Source organism: Ursus maritimus, unplaced genomic scaffold (assembly GCF_017311325.1).
Source record: "Ursus maritimus isolate PB19 unplaced genomic scaffold, ASM1731132v1 scaffold_32, whole genome shotgun sequence".
In the NCBI taxonomy this organism is placed as follows: Eukaryota; Metazoa; Chordata; class Mammalia; order Carnivora; family Ursidae; genus Ursus; species Ursus maritimus.
Genome location: NW_024425786.1, coordinates 24794253 through 24806663, shown reverse-complemented (window position 1 = coordinate 24806663; position 12411 = coordinate 24794253). Strand labels below are relative to the sequence as shown.

The 12411-nt window shown below is 53.3% G+C and overlaps 1 protein-coding gene across 2 annotated transcripts in view; it reads right to left on the bottom strand.

Moving 5' to 3' along the window:
* The window catches only part of ZNF362 (zinc finger protein 362), a 54401-nt gene extending 51597 nt beyond the window's left edge, over positions 1-2804 (bottom strand). Inside the window, exon 1 of one of the 2 annotated variants that reach the window (XM_040619224.1) lies at positions 2654-2804. The gene's annotated coding sequence lies outside the window, so the exon portion shown is untranslated. The remainder of the gene's footprint in view (positions 1-2653) is intronic. The other variant, XM_040619223.1, reaches the window with a different exon arrangement.
* Between the last annotated feature and the right edge of the window lie 9607 nt (positions 2805-12411).

Below are 12411 nucleotides of genomic sequence, written 5' to 3'. Positions count from 1 at the left end.
TGGAGCCTAGTAGAGGGCAGAGTGGTTCACCCTCCCTCTGAGTTTCTCGAGAGGAAGGGAGACAGGAGACCAGGACTCTGGTCCCTAACTGGGACCCAAATTGCTGGGTGACTTCAAGACAGTGGCTTCCCCTCTCTGAGCCCAGATGACCTCTCACGGCCTTTTCAGTTCTGACATTCTGTAGGGTTGGGCCTCTAGATTTTTACACAGTCCCTGGGTCAGAAGAAGAATTTGAGAGACCAGACACCAGAAGGTAGGGTAAAGCCCTATCTACAAGCACCAAAGTCTACCTAGAAAAAGGCCTGGACAAGGAGTTTGGAGGCTTGTGTTTAAGTCCTCCTCTGCCACTGCTCAACCTCTCCAAACCTCAGTTTCCTAAATTTCGAAATGGAGTTAAATATCCCCACCTCAACAATTTCACCCCAAGCAAGTTTCTGGGGGAGCCTGGTGTGATAATAACCAAGCACTCCACTGGGCAAACTGTAAAGTTCCGTTCACAAGGAAGGATTATGCTGGCTGGGGTGGGCGGCAGTGAAGGGGGACATGCTGTCCCAAGCCAGTCCACTTCTGTCCAGAATGACCCTTCCCGGAGTCAGGGCCTCCACAGAGAATAGTGGAGAAAGCCCAGAAGTGGGGGCCTGAACATCGGGGTCCCTATCTTAGCTCTCCTTCTAACCGGCAGTGCGACTTTGGGCAAATCACTTCCCCTCTCTGGACCTCAGTTTCTCCATCTGAAAAATACCTAGCTTGGTACCCTCTAGCCCAGGCGTGCCAAGTTCTGCAGCCCTGAACCCCTAAACCCCAGCCTTCAATCCTTGACTCTGCTCTCAGGAAGCTCACACTGTCCTGTTGAGCCAGGATACAAACCAGGAGTGAGACTAGAGGGGTCTCCCCTCCAGGAGATGCTGGGACAGGGGCTAGAAGGGTTCAGGGTCCTCCCAGGACAAACTTTCCCAAAGGGGTAAAGACCAGGCCCAACCTGCCCGGTGCCTTGGACAGCGCCTGCCACTCCAGACCTTTGGGCCTGGTCTTGAAACCCTCCTAGAGCCTTCAGAGCCAGCAAGCTCTGACCTGTCCAGCAAGATACTTCAGTAACTTCACCCACGTCCAAAGTGCCCCCAACAGAGGAGCCTTCAGGGTGCGGGCAGGAGTAGCAGAAAAGGGTAGCAGGGTACCACCAGGGAGAGGCTCCGACTAGCAAACCAGTGCCCCCCCCATTCAACCTCTCCTCCCCCTCCCCTCAGACAGGACCCAGTGGGGCCCCCAGCCTGCACCCTGACAAAAGCCCACCGCCCAGGGGCATCTGCCACCAGATGCCACCTCCAGAGGCCAGGAGGCCCACCAGATCAAAGAAGGGGCTCTCCAACTGCCAACCACCAAATGCACACACTTGCCGGAGGGCTCCAGAAGCCACCCCAGCGCCCAGGGCACGATTCCCGCCTACAAGGGGCCCCCCCGGCCACCCATGAAGGAGACACCCCCCCCACACACACACACACACTGCTCCAGGGCAGGGCAGGGGAGAGCAGAATTATTTCCTCATGCCAGGGGTCTGAGCTGGAAACCGTGGGCCCACCCAGAGCCCCTACTGCCAGCCCTCTCCCCCAAATCTGAGGATCTAGTTCCTTACAATGCCGTTTTTATAGAATCTTTTCCAAAAGACATGTCCTGGTCCCCCCAAGTCCCCATCGCCAACCCTCCACGTGCCCCCCGCAGCTCCGAGGAAACCGGCAGTTAACTTTTTCCCAAAAATCCTGCAAAGGAGGCTGGCAGGAGGAAGAAATGGGCCCCGAGATCCTTTCGCGGCATTTCACCGACTCCCCCCCACCAAAAAAAAAAGAAAAAAAGAAAAGAAAAAAAAAGAGCTAAAAAAAAAGGAAAGAAAACTTTCGGAGTTAACTTTACATTCCCAGCCCTCCCCCCCAAATCGCCCAGCGGCTTCCTTTTTTTTTTTTCTTTAAAGTGCAATTGCATTGTGTCTCACCTCCCCGAAAGGCTCGCGGCTCTCGCCAAAGAAAAGGAAAAAAAGCCAACCCTTCGGGTGCCCCCTCTGCTTCCAGCCGCCTCTCCCACATTCTCAGACAGTTTTATTAAAATTTTCAGACAAAAGAAAAACAAAAATGGCAGCCTGGCTTATTTTTAAAACAGGACAGGGACGCCATATTCTGCAGATCTGCAAAAAAGGGGAGAAATCCGGCACTGGCCGCTCCACCGGGCCGGCTGCAAAGTGCGCGAACCGCGCCGTTTGCAATCCGTTTATTTGCATTAAGCCCCATGAATCATTGTTTACCGGAGAATTGCAGCAGGTTTGAATAGCCCGGCTTAAGAAAACACACACACACACACACACACACACACACACGCACGCACACACACACACACACACACACACGCACACGCACACACTCGGAGAGCAGACCCAGACACGCCGCCGGAGACACTTCCTACCCGCGCGCCGCCGCCGCCGCCGCCGCCGCCGCTGCTCCGGGCCGGGCCCGAGGCGCAGGCGGCCCGGGCCCTCGGAGCGCCCGGCCCGCGCTGACAGCGCCCGCGCCCGGCCCGCGCCCCCGCCCGAAACTCGGCTCAACTTTCCCGCGGGCGGGTGCCCGCCGCCGCCGGGCCCGCTCCCCGCGCGCCCCGGGCCCGCACGGACCTGGCTGTGCTGGCGGCGGCTCCGGGACGCGGCCGCAGCCCCGCGCCCGGCGGCCCTTGCAGGGCCGGGCTGGGGCTCCGGCTCCGGGCTCCGGCTCGGGCTCCGGCTCGGTGCGGAGCCGCGCGCAAACCTTCCGGGTCGCCTGCTGTTCACTTCTGGGTTCTGCAAGCGCCGAGGCGGCGGCGGCGGCGGCGGCGGCGGCGGCGGCGGCGGCGGCGGGAGGCTGGGTGCGGCGCCGCGCGGCCCCCCGTGCGCTCGGCGAGCCCCGCGCCAGGCGCCCGGCTCGGGGCCCGTCGGGCCCCCTCTCCGGCTGCGCAGCCCGTCCGGCCGGGGCTCCGCGAGTGGGCAGCGCCGGGCGCGGGCGACGGCGCGCGAGGGGAGGGGGGCCGGGCGGGGGGCGGGGGCGGGCCGCGCGCTGGGGGCCCCGCTCGGGCCCCGGGGCCTCGTCTCGCGCTCGCCGCCGCCGCCGCCTGGCAAAGTTGCGCCGCGCCCCCCGCCCGCGCCGCGCCCGAGGCAGAGCCACAAAGGAACTACTCGCCCCCCTCCGCCCGCCCGAGCCGCGCGGGGAGGGCACCGGCGCCGGGCCCTAGGCCAGCCCCTTCCCCAGCGTGGGGGCTCCCGGGGCCCCGGCGGCCGCGGCCATTGTCCCGCCCAGGCCCGGCCGCCGCCTCGCCGCCCCCTCCCCGCGGTGATGGCGGGCTGGGGACCCGGGTCCGGCGGGGCCAGGCTGCCCTTGGGGGCTCTCCTGCGCAGACGGCAGGCAGGAGGGGACCCCCGGAATGGGTCCCCACACCTGGTAACCAAGGACCGTGCTCAAAATCCAGACTGAGATTTTTTTTTGTTGTTAAGACGAGGACATGGAGATGGGGGGCAGAAGTTTGTACTGGCCAGGCCACCCCTCCCTCTGGAGGCTCCGGCCGTCCCCGGCCCTAGGCCCGAACCCCCAAAGGGTGGGGTCGCCTGAGGCTGTCAGCAGCTCTTCTCGCAGAGTCTATCAGAGGTGGCATCGGCTGTCCCCCAGCTCCAGACCTCAGAGCCATCTGCGTGTGACTCCTCCTCCCGCCTCACCCTCCCCAGCCAATCAGTCACCAAGTCCTTCGGATTCGGCCTCCCGGGCTGTGTCAGCTTCTAAACTTCACTTCTACCTGAGGAGGCGGCCGGTCCCTGGATCCTTTCACCGACTCAGACTTCGGTGACTCTCACTGCCACCCAGCCTCTAGGCCAGAGGAATCAAGGCTGGCCCTGCCCTCAGGGAGCTCCCAGTCCCCAGGGAAGGACACACACACACACACACACACACACACACACACACACACAATCACCTGCCAGTGTTTGCTGGTCCTCCCGGAAGCATTCCCCAATTGGGTAAATAGTGATTGAGGACCTACGATCCCACGCGTGCTGATTGGCTGGAAACACAGCTATGAACAAGTTGGACAAAGTTCCTGCCCCCATGGGGAGTCCAGTCTTGCACAGGACCTCGAGGCTGTGAGCAACTGGAGGACAGGGCCTATGGAGGCCATTTGTTTTCAAGCCCTAAACACAGTGCCAGCACAGAGCAGGGCACAAAAACAAGTGTGGCCAGAATTAGTTAGGATTACAAAGCACAAGGAAGGGGCAGGGCAGGGAGCAGTGGGGAGGGCACAGAGGAAGCCACTCTTTCTCAGGGAGGTGCAGAAGGCCTTCTGAAATTAGATCTTCCGTGAGCCAGGTGAGGAAGAAGGGAGGACCTTCCAGTTAACAGGGAAATGGCGGTGCTAAAAGTATTAACACACTGTTGAGAAGCTCAGTGAGATAATAATAAATGGGAAAGGAGACAAATCTCTTGTGCAAAAGAATTCAAAATAATTTATGCAGATATTCGAAGAGGGGGAGCAAACTCCAGGCTCTTAGGTATTGGCTGCGCCTCATGACTTCCTTTCAAAGTGCACGGTACGGAAAGGGAGGGGGGAAAGAGTAACTTCACAGTGGGGAAACCTGACAACTACTGCCTCAGCCAGGTGATCAAGGCTAACACCAACAGTCACAAACCATGTTTTCAGTAGGTACCCTTGATGTTATGTGATAAAAAGTGGCACTTTACCTCTATGGTCTTCCTCCCAATAACCTATAACACCAGTCTTGTCATGAGCAAAACATCAGACCAGCTCAAATAGTGGAACAACCTAAAAATGGTTCAACTAATACTCCTCAAAACTGTCAAGGTCACCACAAAGTCTGAGAACCTGCTAAAGCCTAGAGAAGCCTAAAGAGACAGAACAGCTAAATATACTGTGGTATCCTAGGTAGGATCTTGGAACAGAAAAAAGACATTAGGTAAAAACTACAGAAATCTTAATAAACTACAGATTTTCGTTAATAATAATGTATCAATAAAAGTATTCATCAGTAATTGAAACAAAATATAACAAATACTAAAAAAAGCTAACTTGAGATGTTCACCATAGGGAAAGCTAGGTGAGGGATATATAGGAATTCTCTGTCGTATCTGCTCCATTCTTCTGTAAATCTAAAACTGTTCCAATAAAGTCTACTACTAAGAAAAAAAATCCTAAGAAAGTATACTAACCCACATCATTGTTGATGCTGTTTTTCAATGAAATGATGCTTAACATAGCACCTAGCACACTCTAAGGGCCCAACAAATGTTCCTATGTTGCTATTATCACCATCATTGTAATTATAGGCTCTTGGAATAGCACATGCAAAGGCAGTGAAGTTTAGAGTGGAGAGGGTGATGGGAGACAGAATCCTGAAGGCTTTGATTACTGAGCTGGGGTCTTTATAAAGGATTTATGGGCAGAGGGTACCATAATGTGGTCCATCTCTGCCTTATTAGCCTCCTGTCTAACCACCTGGAAAGCTATATTCCAGCCAACCAAAGTGGGCTGCCATCTTGGACCTGGCCATCTCCCTTTTAAGGGCTCTGCACAAGCTGTTCCCTCTGCCTGCGACCTTCGGTCCTTTTCTCCCCATCTCTTACGCTCTGGCAAACATCCACTTGTCAAGGCTCGACTCAAACATCACTTTCTCTGTGAAGCTGTTCTAGATCCTCTGCATGGAAAGAGGCACTTTCCACTGGTTTCCAAGAGCACCATGGTCCTCTGGCCATACTGCTGGCAAAGCACTTATCATGGTGCATTAGAATAAATGTTTGCTGAATGGATGGACAAATGATGGAGTGGACTACAAGTCCACTCTCATCCTCTCCAATTCTTCAAGTCCTCATTCTCTTCCAGGAAGCCCTCCATGACTGCTCCAACCAATGAGATCCCTCCATCTTCTTTAACTTTTACAGTTCAGCCCCTGGTTATATTCTATATTGTATGTATAAGTATCTGTCCCTGGATGAGAGTAAAATCTTTGAGGAAGAAACCATGTCTTACATGTTCCGTGTTTTCACTCATTCATTCATTCAACAAGTATTTACAAAGCACCTCTTCTGTGTCACAGTTAACGTCCCAGACACTTGAGAGGCAGTGAATAAGACCCAGGCCCCACTCCGACAGAGCATTCGTTAGGATTATTAATTAGTCAAGATAAACCAGATTGTGCTGCAGTTAACAAAGAACTCTGGAACCTCAGTGACGTAACACAAGAGTAGTTTCTTTCTCGCTTGTGTCACATGTCCATCTTGGATCCTCTACTCTAATGGCTCAGAGAGCTTGGCTGAGGAGTCCCTACCATCTTGAAGCTGCAGCCACTGAAAGAAAGGCGTGACCGTTTTAGTTCCCGTGGCCAGAAGAACGGAGACTGCGGAACCCCGCACGGTATTCTGCGGCTTCAGCCGGGAGGGGACGAGCGCTGCCTCTCCTCACTATCCATTGGCCGAGACTAGTCACGTGGTCCTGCCCAACTGCAAGGGACGCTGGGAAATGCAGCGTTCCTCTGGGAGGAGAAGAGAAGCAGAAGTTGATTTCAGGAGGCGGACTTTAACAATCGCCCAGCTAATTATTTGCCTCATAAGAGCTGCAAAAGAGAGATTTGAGATGTCTGGGAGTGGGTAACAGAAGATCAGGGAGAGCTTCTCAGGGGATGGGACGGTGAAGCCGAGACCAGGGAAGAGATGGGACAAGAGCATTTCTGGTGGAGAGAACTCTGTGCAGGTTCTGTCTGGGGTCAGGAGAAGCTGGCCGTATTGAAGGCCACAAAGGACGATGGAGCAGGAGTGAAGCGAGGGGGGTGGCGAGGTGATCCTCCGGGCTGGACGTCCCCGGAGCTCCCTAGCAAGGATTTAGCTTGAGAACAAGAGGAAGTCATGAGGAGACAGGCGTTAGGCTGTGATGTGATCACATTTTGTTTCAAAAGGCCCATGTGGCTGCTGGGGAAAGAATGGACTGGAATGGGCAAAGCAGAAAACCAGGGAGGCCAGTAGGGATACTTGCAGAGTCTCCCAGGTGAACAGTGGTGGTGGTGTTAGCAGAAGTGGAAAGAAGTGGACAAGTGTGGGACATGTTGAAGGCTTGGTGACTGATGCAGGGAGTTACAAAGCAGGAGATGTCGAGGCAGCTCCCGGAACTGTAACTCCTGTCATGCTAAGCACAAGGCTGACTTCCTAACATTACATCCCCAGCTTGCTCACAGTGGGACCTTAATGTCAAGAGATTTCCATCTTTCTCTCCTTGCCCTCTACTCAAGCTAGTCACCTCCTCATCCTCCAAACGGGGTGTGCCTCCCATCGGAACTAACCAACCTCAAGCGTCAACACAAGCCCTCTCTAATAGGAGCCCACAGGAGCCCTGGGAGGGAGGCTGGCAGGGATGTCCCCACTTCACAGGGGGAAAAACTGAGGCTCAGGAAGGAAAATGGTTGGCTAAGTCTTGGGGCCAGGCCTGCAGCTGAGGTCCTCCAACCCATAGTCCTTGCCCCTGCTGCACGTGGTGGGTGCTGTGTGCTGTTAGCTGAGAGACTGAATGAGTGAGTATGTGAGCTCCCTGCCCATTCACCCTCTTCACCCTTGTTCATTTTGCTCCCCTCAAGGAGACCATGGATTTTAAGACGATAGATTAAGTTCTAGAGTCCAGTCAGAGCTGGGTTAAACCCTGGCTTGTCACTTACCGGCTGCTAATTTCAGGCAAGTTTCTTCCTATCTCTGAGCCTCGGTTTTCTCCTGTGCAAACTGAGTGTGATGACACCTACTTCACGGGGCAAGTATACATGAGAGCACATGTGAGGCCATGGCAATGCGGCTATCTGTACCTCGGGGACCCACCTCACCTCCCCTGGAAAATCTTCCCTGAGAACACTGGGCCACATTTACCCCATCCCTAGCAGAAATTTCTCAAGCCTTTCGGTCTGTACCGTCCAAGTTATCACACAGAGGAGGGTTGTTTAAATCCCAAACTGGCCACTCTGCCTTGTTAAGGTGGTAGCATAACTCATACTGGTGTGAAGCCACATTTCTCTGTGCCCTCCTTTCCATTTGGGGTGGGGGGTATGTGGAATGGGGAAGGAAAAACTTCTACTGCTTCCTCTGGAGAGACTCGGGGTATTTGGCCCTCTGTGAGCAGAGCTATTAATGGAGATTAGGATACACCAACATTGTCCAGGAGCTGAGCGAGAGATGGGGACCTAAATTGCTCTACGTGATGAAATGATTGCGATTGTGGTCCCCAAGTGTCTGTACATAGCCTGGCCCCTCCAAAAGCCTCCACACTCAATCAGGATGACTTTCGCCCTTGACCGCTATGCTGCAGCCATGCAGGCTTCCTGTGAGCTCATGGAAGGTGTGCTGATTCCTTTTGTCACAGGACCTTTGCAGCACCCTCCTCTTAGCAGGAGCTCCCCACTTAACCACATCCACCGTGTCCACCCCCCCGCCATGGACACCTACTCACGCAACACACCATGGCTCATAGCCACATGCTGAGGATGCCCTCATAGCTCCATGGATGTCTCCCTTTTTTGTACACTTATCCTTGCTATAATTCTGCATTCAGGTTTCTAATCTCATTATTTGATACCAGACTGTAAACTCAATACATATTTATTGATTCATTCATCGGATAAAAAAAAATTGGGGGGGTTGAATTTTTGAAGGTGAGGGGTCTCAGAAAATGAACATGCTGAAATATGTGAGCATTGTCCTGAAATGTGGGGGTGACCAGTGATGTGGGTGAACTAGAAGAGAGGGGTGGCAGTGGACAGGCGGCTGCAGAACTTGTCAAACAGATATTGTTACTCAACTGTCTGCCCTTTGCACTGCCATGATACCCCCCCCCCTTCAACTTGGTTTCCTCAAACCTGCAGGAAACCAGATGCATGCTGGATGTTTGGTTGGCACTGGGATGCCCAGATCGGCCCTGAGCGGAGAGGACAGACAGGCAGAGAAGGCACTGAAGGTGCACTGGGAGTAGAAAGAGCAGTTTAGTCCAGGACTTCATAAGGCACTGGAACTTGAAGAAATCTTGGGGACATCATCAGATTGCCACAAAATGGGAGGGAGGAAATTCTAGCAAATTTTTATTTAAATCTCAAAGTTTATTTAAAACTCAAAATCTGGGCTTTAAACTTGGAGAATGTTGTGACTGATTAGCAATGTCCATCATGGGCAGTGACAGCTGGTTACATAGACCAGCCTCGTGCTGGGGCCTCCAGATCAACCATTTAGCTTAGCGTTTGCTCAGCCAAAGGGTAAAGACTATGTCTTACTCATCTTTTGTGTCTCTACCATTAGCCGTGAGCTGGGGCTTGTGGGATGTGGGGGAGGTGACAGGGGGAAGGACAGGGGGTACAGCAGAGCCAGCAGCAAGTCTGAGCCCCAACTCGGCAGGGCAGGACATGCGGATCTGGGTCCTGACTGTTAAATCTCTCGATGACCTGGGGCAAGCCACCTTGCAATGCTGGGCCTCAATTTCTTCCACTGAGAAGTGGGCCAGTAGTATCTGTGGCAAGTTGTAGGTGAAAAGCATGAGTGCTTTCAGATCTGCCGCACATGGTTCAAATACTCGCTCTCACTAGCTATAGGACCTAAGGGCATCTCAAGTCTTCTCATTTATAAAAGGAGGATAATAATCCTTATTTCGCAGGGCAGTGTGTCAGGATTAGAAATTGTATATACCACCATTTACCAAGCATTTGCTCTAAGTGAGGCGTCTTGCTGGGCTTTTTATGGGCATGATCTCACTTAGGGAAGGCACAGTGCCCAGGACCTGGCCACTTCTCAGGGAGTGTTAATTCCCCATTTCCTATAGGATCTAAGGAGTCTGTGGGTATGGAAGGGCTGTATCATCCACAAATCACCTTCAGAAAGTGATGGCAGTAACTATTTACAGCCCCCCCCCCCCAACTGCTCTCAACAATCCTCCAGTGATGGGCCGTCACAGCAGATCTGGACCCCGTTGTCTTTTACAACTGGCCCGGGGGCTGCCAGAGGAAAAGGGCAAAAGTGCCATAATGAAAGGGCAGACAATTACCTTCCCTTATAATTACCATTTGCAGTAATTAAATAATAATAGCCTTTTGTAGGCCCTGAGAACTCAAAGCAGCCCACATGGATAACATCTGGTTCCCTTCTCTTCTGCCAGGAATTGTATGCCCACAGGGACGGGATGGGGAAATTGAGGCAAAGAAAGAAAGAAGGCCAGCCACCCTCTGTCATACGCCAATCAGGGTGTCAGGGTCGTGAAAAGATCCTTGAAGATGTGACTCGGAGTGGCAGACAGCTGCGGGCCTGTGTTTTGGGATCCTGGCTCCATTGCTCACAAGCTGTGTGGCTGTGGGTGGTTTCCTTCCAGGCTCTGGGCTTCTGTTTTCCCATATGTAAAATGAGATGGAACCAACACTTGACCTGACATAAGCCTATTGTTCGAGGCTTTATTCCATTCATATATAATACTGAGGAATTCTTGTGGCGCCTGAGTGGCACAGTCGGTTAAGCCCCAGACTCCTGGTTTCAGCTCAGGTTGTGATCTCAGGGTGCTGGGATGGAGCCCCAACTTAGGCTCTGCGCTCAGCCCGGAGGGTGCTTGAGATTCTCTCTCCCTCTTTCGCTCTGTCCCTACCCCCTGCTTGCTCCCTCTCTCTGAAATAAATACGTCTTTAAAAAAAAATACTGAGGCCTTCTTTTTGCACACTTTGGGTTGCAAGAAATAGAAATCCATCTCAGAGTAGCAAATAGGCAGAAAAAGGAGGGCTAGTAGCACCTCACAGAAGCCAAGCTGTGCAGGAAGTAGAGGTCTTGAGAACAACTCAGCCAGGGACAAGGACATGTCAGGCCTCCATCCTCGCTCCCTCCCTCAAATATCCACTGTATTCTTTCTCGCCTTCGTTACAGAACGCACCAACGGCTGCACTACCATGCGGTTCTGAGCTTTGGCATTAGGGCTGGAGGGGAGTTTGCTCTCACCTGCCCTATAAGGGTCAGGCAGCCACCCCAGCACCAATCAGCTGCAGCTAGGAGGGCAGGGTCCATCATACCCACAGGGGACGGTTAGGGATGGAGTAAGAGAAGGGCCCAGAAGAGGTAGGGGGCCGCTGGGCAGGAAAAATAATCATTATTCACTAAAGCAAAGTCCTCGCCCATGGCCTGTAGAAAAGTGAAAGATGAGTGTCGTAAATGGTATAAATCAGCAGGAACACAGAAATACCGAGAAGCTTGCCTGGGAGTCCAGGGGAAGCTGTACCAGCGTTAGCTCCTAGCCTGCTGAGCTGTGTCCCCAGGCCCTGTTAGAGCAACCCTTCTGTATGCTTCACCCACGAAGGGAGAAGCAGTCTCCAGGCTTCTCAACGGCCCCAGGTGAGATACCCTTCAAGTTGACATTGATTCATGCTGCCTGCCTGGCTCCGACTTTTTTAGGGGGAATTGCCGCAACTCTTACACCAACCAGGCGGTTCCGGGGGTGGGGGGAACTGGAGGGTTACGTGATCCAAGGGAGGCCAATCAGAATTCTTCTTCCGGCCCATCCTGGGCACCTAGGACTACGACCTCCTCCGAAGAAAGCATCCAAGAGAATAGACTATGAACTCTGAGAAACAAACTGAGGGCTTCAGAGGGGAGGGGGGGTGGGGGAATGGGATAGGCTGGTGATGGGTAGTAAGGAGGGCACGTATTGCATGGTGCACTGGGTGTTATATGCAACTAACGAATCATGGAACTTTACATCAAAAACCAGGGCTGTACTGTATGGTGACTAACATAATATAATAAAAAAATATTATTATAATAAAAAAATTTTTTTAATTAAAAAAAGAGAGAGAGAATAGAAATGCCATGCTGAAAGGGGCGGAGTCCAGGGAAGAAGGTGCCGGCAGCATCTCCGTGGTGGACCCAACCACCCCAGAGCTCAGCCTAGCTGCAAGCGCCCGCACCTTGCTCTGGCTACAGGGAGCCGTCAGATTCCCCTTGGGCAGGTGTCCTGGTTTTCTAGGGCTGCCACAACAACGTAGTACGAGCAGGGTAACTTCAAACAGCAGGAATTTATTCCCTCACGGCTCTGGAGGCCAGAAGTTTCAAATCAAGATTGGGCAGGGCCGCAGTCCTTCCTCAGGTTCTCGCCTCTTCCAGCTTCTGGTGGCTCCGGGCATCCCTTGGCTTGTGGCTGCATAAGTTCCACCTTTGCCTTTGTCTTCACACGTTCTTCTTCTCCATCTGTCGCTTAGACGGTCACTTGTCATTGGGTTTAGGGTCAACCCCCGTACTCCACAATGAGCTCATCTCAAGATCCTTAACTGAATGACATCCGCAAAGACCCTTTTTCCAAATCAGGTGACATTCATAGGTTCTGGGGGTTAGGACATGGGGGCTGCCATGGAACCCA